The sequence below is a fragment of the Mercenaria mercenaria genome, chromosome 1, assembly GCF_021730395.1.
Source record: "Mercenaria mercenaria strain notata chromosome 1, MADL_Memer_1, whole genome shotgun sequence".
Taxonomy (NCBI): domain Eukaryota; kingdom Metazoa; phylum Mollusca; class Bivalvia; order Venerida; family Veneridae; genus Mercenaria; species Mercenaria mercenaria.
This window is the reverse complement of record NC_069361.1, coordinates 22,940,467-22,950,900: the sequence shown is the minus strand read 5'-3', so window position 1 is coordinate 22,950,900 and position 10,434 is coordinate 22,940,467.

The following is a 10,434-nucleotide window of genomic DNA, read 5'->3' as shown; positions in this document are numbered from 1 at the left end:
TACAGTTCCATTGCCTCAGGACTATTAAACTGTCCGTTCTTCGTTTAATGGACTACTTAATTATAAAGTAGCATATTAGACAAAGAACATATGCTATTTTATTATAAGGAAGCATATTTAGCAAAGAGCAGAAGTTGTATGGACCGAATTAAACAACGTCTTTTAGAACTCATATCGTATTAACTTAATGATAAACAAAGGTAAAAGATCAATGATAGTACTAAAGAAACAAAAACAAAGAACAGTATCGAGATGGCGGCAATGCTTATTAAGACTTGTAGCACACTGTGTTGATTCCCACTAATGCGACGTTTAAGCATATATGTTACATATGTTCAAAGAGATCTGTCCTGCAATATTAGTACAACGCACTTCTCAACTAAACATGTAAATTAAAATGTTGGAAAACGCAAAAATGGCCTTTGGCCAAAATAACTTTTAATACATTATTTTGAGGTTTAATGTTAAAATGACAGTGAAGAAATGCTAGATCTTTTTAGCTTTTGTAGACAAAGTAGATATTTAGGTTGAAATCAAGACATCCTAATTACTTATTATATTTTGAATAGATAGGTTAACTATATATTATTACACTGAAAGCAACTGTTTTAAAACATTAGCATAAGTGTCTTATTTAACTTGTAATTCACATTTACACACCTATTCTTCATTCAGAGATTGCTAAATCAACGAACCTGTATACATTTATAAAGAAATATTTTCAGTTCTCCGCTGCATACCAAATACTGTTTAAGGTTTTGTTTTCAGATTTATCATTGATGTCTTTGTTGTTTTAACATGTACAAATGAAAGCTATAAGATACAATGATACAACCGACATTTAATGACATAATGCTGACAAAATTTAGCCCGAACAAAAGTGTTAATATGTCTTCAAATTACTATTTGTAATCAAAGGTCATTACTTGGTAACGTATCTATTCAAACAATAATATTGATTTAGAAATTATGATATATTAAAACCATAAACAATGAAAACAAATTAACTCGCTGATACTATAAGAATATACAATATAAGTGTTTGAAAGTAGTTTTTTATTCAGAAACGGTCACATACTTTCAATTTTAATTTTTCAAGTGGTGGTAACTTATCTATTGTCTATTTTTGTATAAACCTTAACTTAGCTCCAATTAATTCAAGTGCACAGTCCTTTGTTCTTCTTCTTCTCGTTCGCGACTATACCGTCAGACCAGCAGCCTCGATGAAACTTGTGGTTTGCTGCAGATCCTCAATGCCTCCATACAGTTTCTGGTGGATTGAGGTATTTATCGGCCAAGTCGCAGCTCGTTCCTGGTCATGCCTTTTACATCTCTGAAGTATATGCTCCGCAGTCTGATCTTTCTTACCACATGGACAAGTTGACGATGATGCAAGTCTGTATTTCTTGTACATGTGAGCATTGAGATTGTTGTGCCCTGAGCTGTGTCTGACCATCATCACTCCTTGTAACTCACAGGTTCTGATGGTTGTTCTGACTGAGCTCCTAGCATAGTCAGTTTGTCTGCCTCTTCATTGCCTGCAAGTCCAAAATAGGGTGGAATCAACCGAAGTGCTACGTTGCAGGTTATACTCAGGCTCTGCATTCTCCTGGCTAGCTGCGGAGCTTAATTGTTGATCAGAGCTTCCATGACAGACAGTGCATCAGTGAGAAAGACGACTGGGGAGCTTTCTTCTGCCGAATCTTCAACCATTGAAACGGCCTTCATTAGTGCTTCAGTCTCTGCCTTGTAATTGCTGCAGTGTTTTCCTGTGGCTGCATGTAGTGTTTCTCTCTTGCCAGATGGGTATTGAATAAAAACTGCTGCTCCTCAATCTTTGACGGCGCATGTAGCTGATCCATCTGTATAGACATGAGTCCATGATTCCTGAGGACAGACTTCATTGATCATAGCAAGTGTGAGGCTCTTCCGAGTGCCTTCATTCTCTTGCTTCCCGCGGTCAAGACGAGGAACAGCAAGTCTCACAGTCACTGAGGACAGATCATTCACTAGTGGGTTTACTTATGTCTTCACTACCTAGGGGAGTCGTTGGTATGTTCAGCTCAGTTTTGAACTCTCGGTTGAGTTTTTTTGCCTTATGAACGAAGCTGCTACGTTTGAGCCGATTTGTGGTGTAGCCATCTAGCTTGGCTTTCATGGGATGGTCTTGAAAAGACCCGAACTTCTCTGCTTGATGCAGGACCTTTGCATGTCTCCTGTCTTGTAACGCCTGTGTGCCTGTTAGCTTCTCCATGAAGGAGACTTGTGTAGACATTGTAGCACCTGTCATGATCCGCAATGCTTTGTTCTGAACCTTGTCTAAAGCCTGCTGGTTAGTTTTGGCAGTAGTGGACCAGGCAGTTGAGCTATACTCTAAATGGGGTCTCACTGTTCCCTGATACTGTCTTGACTATTCGCTCATTTGCTCCCCACGTTGTTCCAGCAAGCTTGCGCATCATGGCAAGCTTCTTACGGGCCTTCCCTTCTGCTTGACTAGTATGGGTCTTCCAGGTTAGCCGTCAAAGGTCACTTCAAGGTATTTTGCCTCTTCTGCTTCAATCAGCGAAGTATTTCCCATCTTGATTTTACCCGCCCTCTGCTTTGACGACAGGGAGAATAGTGTGGTGGACAATTGCTCTGTATTGATCGATACACACCAATCTTCAGCCCAAGCTGAAAGCTTGTTGATGGCTTCTTGCATCCTGTTTGGGGCTGTAGTGGCAAGTTCTTCCTTACACCATAACACAAAGATCGTCAGCGTAGAGTGCAGCCTTAACTCCTTTCGGTAGTTCAGACACCAGATCAATGATGAAAAGCAACAGCAGTGTAGGGGATAAGACTCCGCCTTGTGGGACACCATGACGCAACAGGAACTTCCTACTGCTGACATGTTCTAAACTGACTTGCTCTCCTGTTGTGAAAGTATGACTTAATCCACCTCAACAGGTGACCTCCTACTCCAGTCCTCATCAGTTTGATTGGGAGTCAGTCCAGACTTTGTCACACGCTCTCTTCAGATCAATCCATGCTGTAAGAACGACATTCTGCTCCTGGAAGTCACCCTCTATCTCTTGCGATAGATAAGTTGTCTGGTCCTCAGTGGAGCCAGATTGTCTGAAGCCAGCTTGTTGCGTTGCGAATAGGTAGTTAGTCTCCATGTACCACTTCAGGCGTTCGTTCAAAATTTTCTACATGGTCTTTCCAACACAGCTGGTTAGGCTGATTGGGCGAAAGCTTGCAGCCTTCTTTGGATCCTTCCCTTTCTTGTGGATGGGGATCATGACTGCCTTTTTCCATATCTGTGGAAGCAGTCCTTGTGTCCAGATGTAGTGGTAAATTTCCAGGAGTTTGCAAATTTCTGCAGTGCCTAGAGGGGTCAGCATTTCATTTGTGACTCCATCTGGTCCAGGAGACTTCTTTGTCTTCAACTGCTTAAGAGCTGTCTGTAACTGCAGTTTTAGACTCTGCTTCATTCATTCTGGTGTCACTTGGCTTGTCTGCCTTTCCATTTTCCTCTTCGGGCTTCCCTTTGCTGTTCCCTGTTGATGCGGATGTTGGAAACATCTTTGTAGTTAGAGGCAATAGCCGCTTGTTTACCCGTCAACAGTTCACCGTTCTCTTCCAAAGTTACTGAGACTTTCCCTGTTTCTTCATCGTTCAGCTGTCTCGTCAATCTCCACAACTTTGGTCATCTCGCTTTAGGTTGAGCGAGGCTGTTTTGTTTCTCCAGCTCTTCCTCTGTGCTTCCCGTTTGTGCCAGAGGAATTTGGCCTTGGCTCGCTGTAGAGAGCGGTTACTTTCTTGTGAGGGATTGTTTTCTTCTTCCTCCCTGGCTTCTGATAACTTTGCCTGTAGATTCTCCAACTCATCACTCCAGTAGGGCTTATAGTCCTTTCTTGCTCCCCTTGGAATGGCGCTGTAAGCAGCCTTAAGTATACTGGCATTGAAGTCTTTGACAACCCGGTTAATGTCTCTACCTTCCACTCTGATGTCTTTACAGAGCTCATCACTCAGACTTTGGTAAAAGGTCCACCTGGCCTTGTTGTAAGAAGGGCTGGGGATGTAAGGTGAAGAAGAGGCTATACGGTCCATAGTAAGTTGGACTGGGCGATGGTAGCTACCTCCTAGTTGTTCATCGACTTTCCGCTTGACATGTCCTTGTATGTCATCAGTACATAAAGCAAGATCAGACGTCGATGTTGTTCGCCAGCTTCTGGAGTAAAAAGTTGGGGGATCCTCTGGCTTGTTGATGAGGTTTAGCTTGTTATCATCTTGCTAGGTCTCCACTTCCTCTCAACGTTTATCCAGGTGGTCATATCCCCAGCTTTATGAGTGACTGTTAAAGTTTCCTACAATGATCAACCTGGTTTCATCAGTTGTTACTTCGTCAACTGACAGATTGTTACTTGGAGATATATATATTCACAAGTTTCAAGTTGAAGTCGTTCTTTCTGAGGCTCAGAACTTGGAACTCGGAGTCATATATATGCGTGTTGGTCTGGACAGCGCTGATGTTGTTTCTGACCAATGTCATGATGCCTCCTTTTTGTCTGCCAATTCTGTCACAGCGAAAACACTTCTCTGGTTGTAGGTGAGTTTCCTGAATGCAACAGACATTGATGTCTTTCTCATGGAGGATATGCTCAAGTTCAGCTTTCTTGTTTATTCCAATGCATCAAAAAGGCTGATGCGGATTGGTTCTTCTCCTTGGTATGTTCCTCTTTCTCTTTCCATGTTGTGGATTGAAGGAGGGACCCCTAGTAGCTGTGGATGGACTCTGTCGAGGTTCAGAGCCCGGCACTGAATCCCCTGGAGGTACCTCAGAGTTTCAGCTCCACATTGTTGAATACCGGAAGGCTGTGTAGACATAGCGATATTGCATGGTGCTGTGGTTCGTTGAGAGAGTGCCAATGGCCAAGCACCTCTGTCTTCAACTCTCTAGGTTTCTTTGGGGGTTAACTCACCCTTAGTTCCGAGTTAAAACTCTATCCTGGGAACATAGGAGCTAATTGTCTCATAGCTGGGGGTCTGTTCATAGGCATCAGGGCGTGTCCACACACAGGCGATCCTGGAATGCCACATGTCTGGGGGCAGACCTCCTCCGAGTCCCCTGCAGTTCTGCCTGAGGCCGCAAGGTGCTCAGTTGCCGTGTGGCGCCAACTGGGAGGCACTGCAAAAGGGCTTGTTTGCAGAGAGGCTATGTACTGGCAGGGAAGGCTTACGCACTCGGCTCCTTGTTCACCCGAAAGCTAGCTAGCGTTGGAGGCTGAAAGCGGAAGGTGACAAGCACACAACACACAGCACACCACACTTGACATCAATAGACAAATGCCACACTGTCCTTTGTGATCTGCCAATAAAAGCGGAGGTACTGTATTACAAATGACGTTATTTAATGTAACCAACAATCGTCAGCAAGGTTTAGTTACTTATATTTCTCACCATGCTTTATGACCACATGGTTATGTATTTTCCAATCATTGTCCCTAACACGGCCCTACTTCTGATTCAAAGGCTATAACAGATATTAGAAATTTATCTAGGAGAATTACCTTCAGAGATCACAATAATCATTAGAATCATTTTTATTTGAATACATTCACATGATGTACATGGGTGCGTATTTTACATTTAAAGTATAATATCTAGTAATATAGATTAGAGTAAGTTAAAAATTGCCCACAGTTTGGGTAAAATTTTTCAACATGTTCATGTCCACCAAGTTTGGCACAAAATGTGAATATGTCGCACTAAAACATGTACCATAACTATTGAATATGGTATCAATGGTTCAATCTTGCATAACTTGCGTATCTGGCTACGTTTTCAAGGGTAAGTATAGTGGTGTGGTAGCGGGGGTGGGGGTAGAAGAAATCTATCAGTTTTGCCACTATGAATTAAAACGGAGCGGTCAAAATTGTTTAATTTCAAATGTAGTTTTCTTTATTATTCCCCGACAAGAAAATAGAATAAAAAGGAGTGATCTTCACGACACATGTTTGCAAATTTACATTTTATCTTTTGTATGAAATGTTTAAATGCGAAACTTCATTCCTTATTGCTTCTCAATCCTTCAAGTGACAAGAAGCTTACAACGAATCCACTGATTACAAGACATGTAATGTGGTGAAACTGCTTTTCAGACAAAGATGAAATAGATATTTAACGCAAAGGAACATTTTGTTTTTGTTATGATATATATCTTTATTTAGAGGTTTTGATTTTCTTTATAACCTAATTGTGTAATATATTTACCGCTTTTTAAATCTGTATTGAATATTTTCAATAAATAAAATCAATGTGTTTTATTCTATAAATATGTTTTACATGAAATCTTGAGCAGATGATGGATAAATGAGATAATGACTCTTTCGGTAAAAAAGTACTTCGTTCTGAGAACTTGAAACGGTTTCTTGAATAAAGCTCATTTTGGTGCCGCTTAGTTTATGAAATTTATAACGTCAACGTGAAAGACCTATTGAGGGAAACTTGCTTCAATACGACATAACAAAAATAAATCTCCGACACATTTCGCTCCGAAACATTCTGTCTGATTTTCAAGGAACAAAGGTTTAGCAGCCACTCTTTATGCAAAAACCTTTTTATCCAATTTTTTTTAAACAAACAGGTAGGAAAATTAAGCTTATTGCTTCTCAAACTTAAGGGTAAATTGATACTATTTCAGCATAAATGTATCCATCCGAGCGGGGGACAAGACCAGATCGTCCATATGACGCTAAATATGAAGTTGTAGTTTGCTCAAACTCAAAAACACACTAAAATTTAATATGATCCTTCTTACAGTATGATAGTTTGACATATATAATAGTTTTAACAGACATTGTTACAATTGCATTAACAAATACACACGTGGGACAGGATTTTCATCAATTTGCATGTTTAGTTGAGAATCAAGACTTGTCCATTTCATTAAGCAGAATTCTGCAGTGGTTATACGTATTCTTGTTCATTTTTCATTTTTGTACATATAGGAAAAGATTTTAAATGAGTACCGTTCTTATATGTGTGCAGTGAGTTTCATAATAAATTGTACATTTTTAATATATACACACATGCTCTGTAAATTTCAACCTAAAGTACTTCCTAGGATAATTCTTTCTTAAAACCTTTATATACTATATGTCATTTTTAATAAAGTAATATAAACATATATAGTCATACATGGTTTCTTTAGTTATTGTTAATATCGAGATACGCTCCTTAATAATAAATCATAATAATTATTGTTGCTTAAAATGTCGTCGAGGTCACTCAAATACTCGAATCAACCATGTTCAGGGGTAGAATTATAACATGCTGGCCTCTTAACAGACACGTGGATATCTCAGAAAATTTAATCGAACGAGTTTTACTACGACGGATAAGTTCTCATTTAATTAAATGAAAAGTCGAAAAAATAATAGAACGTTGCCAACTACAATTTACAAACTGCCGTATAAAACGCATATTACACGTTTAAAGAGGTAATTCAAAGGCGGTAAATGATATGGGCTGTTTCTATAAGAAAACCTGTACTAGTGACATTTTTTACATTATAAACTATAAATGTCCTGGAAAAATAAGTGTTTTATGTTCATGCAGAAACTAGAAACTAGTACATAGTAATTTAGTAATCTGAGGCAAATCAAATTCTACCATATGATACAATTAAATGTTATTTGTATTTCCCTGGCAACCGAATTTCTAAAGCACCATTCAACACGAGAATATAGAGTCGTACAAATATAGAAACCCGTTATGGAAACCAAAATAGCCAAGGTTAAGTATATTTCAGTAAAATCTTTTTAAACATTTAGATGTATTATGTATATTAGTGATAGCATAATTTGTCCCATAAATACCTTGCAAAATACATGCCATGTACGACAGCGTCATGCTGCTTTCATTGCGTTCTTAACGTCAAGTCTCTTAAATGCCTTCAGTGACTTACTTATAGCAGCGGACCATTTTTAAGGTTATCTTAGATGTTAAAAGAAAAGAAAGCGTTTCATTTACCTTAAAGTATGTGATGAATGGCGATGTCAGAATCCTATTTGAATTTAGATGCGCACTGAGAATCAATGAAATATATACCCGTTCTTCAGCGACTGATAATGGTTTCAAGAAAGGACATGAACCTTAGTGAATTCGTGAATACAGCATAGGTTACTGTTCCATGACACAACCCGCTTCTGTATGCATAATGCATTCATACTGTTCAAGAGTACCGTAATGTGGAGCAATATAAGCCCAAGGGTATGATTTTTGACCCTTAAGTGTTTCATTGACCTTACTGCGATGTGAACATTTGTGTCAAATTTCTTTGAAATCTTTCAAAGGGTTCATGATTTACAGGGTTGACACGAAATTGCTAACGGACGGACGGACAGACAGTCGGACGTTCTAACATATTAGGTTTATAGGGTATTTCTTTCGTCATTTTCTTTTGTAAGCCTATGTGCTACTATCTCCTAAACCTTTAGTTCACGGAATCGAGCTATTGCTTTCTTTTGTTTTCTGTACCGTTAGTTAGCTCCTAATCCCAACATGCATTGGCTCGGACAGACCAACGGACGGACTGGCATCGGCGTCATAACATAATACGTCCCAACGGGCGTATAATAACGAAATGTAACAATACATGCATAATTTTATGCTAAGGCCAAATAAAATTACCTCAAAGATATCTAAACAAACGAAGTCATACAGTATTGGATATGGGTTTGTGTTCGTGAACTATGTTGTGGTGTGGTATGGTTTGGTAAATGTTTTTGTTTGGTCACAAGCCTATTCATACACTGGAACCCGTGATAAATTTCCGCGATTTCAGGAAACACGATAATAATAAATCGTTCGTAAAGCGTCCATGAAACGATAATCGTGTGAAAAACGAGAAACGTGTAAATGAAAATTATTATCCTATTACGCATGCGCACCGTTAAAAGAGAATCAGCGATAAATCAAGGATAAACGTGAAAAGTCTGAATCGTTCATTCAAAGTATAAACCGTAAACTTCCAAAAATTTATTCATTAGCGCTTAAGAATTTAAATTTTAAGTTAAAGTCACAATTTACGTTGGAGTAGCTGCTTATTTTGCCAACAATTAGGGGGAAGTAGATTTTATTTTTTTTTTTAAATAATCTGCGTTACACATTATTTAAATATATGTGTTGAATTGACGGTGTCAACGGAATAAAAATTATTATAGGTTAATGTTTTTTCCAGTCATACTCACACAAATTAGTTAATAAATCTGAATTTGAAGAAAGCTCTACCTCTCGTGTTTATTCATACAGCAGTATGCTATCTGCCAGGGTGGGGGGGGGGGGGGGCATGAAAAAGGTTACAGTCATACTCACACAAATTAGTTAATAAATCTGAATTAGAAGAAAGCTCTACCTCTCGTGTTTATTCATACAGCAGTTTGCTGTGAAAAGGGTTATAGTCATAACATTTTTAGCATGACCAATTAAGGAAACAAATTACTTAAAAAGAAAAGCTCGCCGTGAGTATATAATTTGTATTAAGCCAGATCTGGTTTAAATAATGAATGTATTATTATGTAACTATGGTATTTAAATTAGATTTTTCTCTGTCCACATGAAACACTTCTGTAGAATCGGTGTCATCATGTTTTGAATTACATACTATTTTCTTGAACTGTAAAATCGTATTTTTATTACTGAAGATAGCTTGACACAGAAAATAATAATATTAAAAAGAACAACTCAAGACAGTTGTATGAATACATTACTTTTACTATTAACAATTTTACTATAGCAATCAATATCTGATTTCGTTATTATTATTGTTTGGCAGAAATTGGTCACAGCTTCACATGAATGTCAATATACAAATACATATGAACAGAGACCTAAAACAGTATACTTGAAACAAACAAACTTCTTATTACACAACGTTAAGATATACTGGTAGAGGCTGACCTAACCGCCGAACCTTGGATCAGAATTCCACGGTATATAAAACAGGCATACAGAATAAGTGGCTACTTTAAATGTTTATATACATTGTATGTCAAACAAACACTGTCGTGTCCATATATCAACATGTGAAAACTGCCAATATTCCATATGAAGCTGTAACGACTGAAGGCAAGGAAGGGGTAGGCTGAACTTGAACACATAAGATGTACCCGAAAATATAAAGAAAAAGAACACAGAAAGCATCTAACAAGCAAAATAAGGGACGTGGAGGGTTGGATATTAAACAGCAGCAAATATAAACAATCGAGGATTCCTTCGGTTAAAAGCAAAACAACCCTGGCATTTATTTGCAAACGACCTTCTTCTTCCATGTGCAGAACTGAAAGGACCCAAATGGAGATTAAATCGCAAGTATATTAATATACCAACAAGACATTAGCTAAAACGGGTCCTTACAACAGGATTGGAGCTCCTTCAGTAACAGATTTT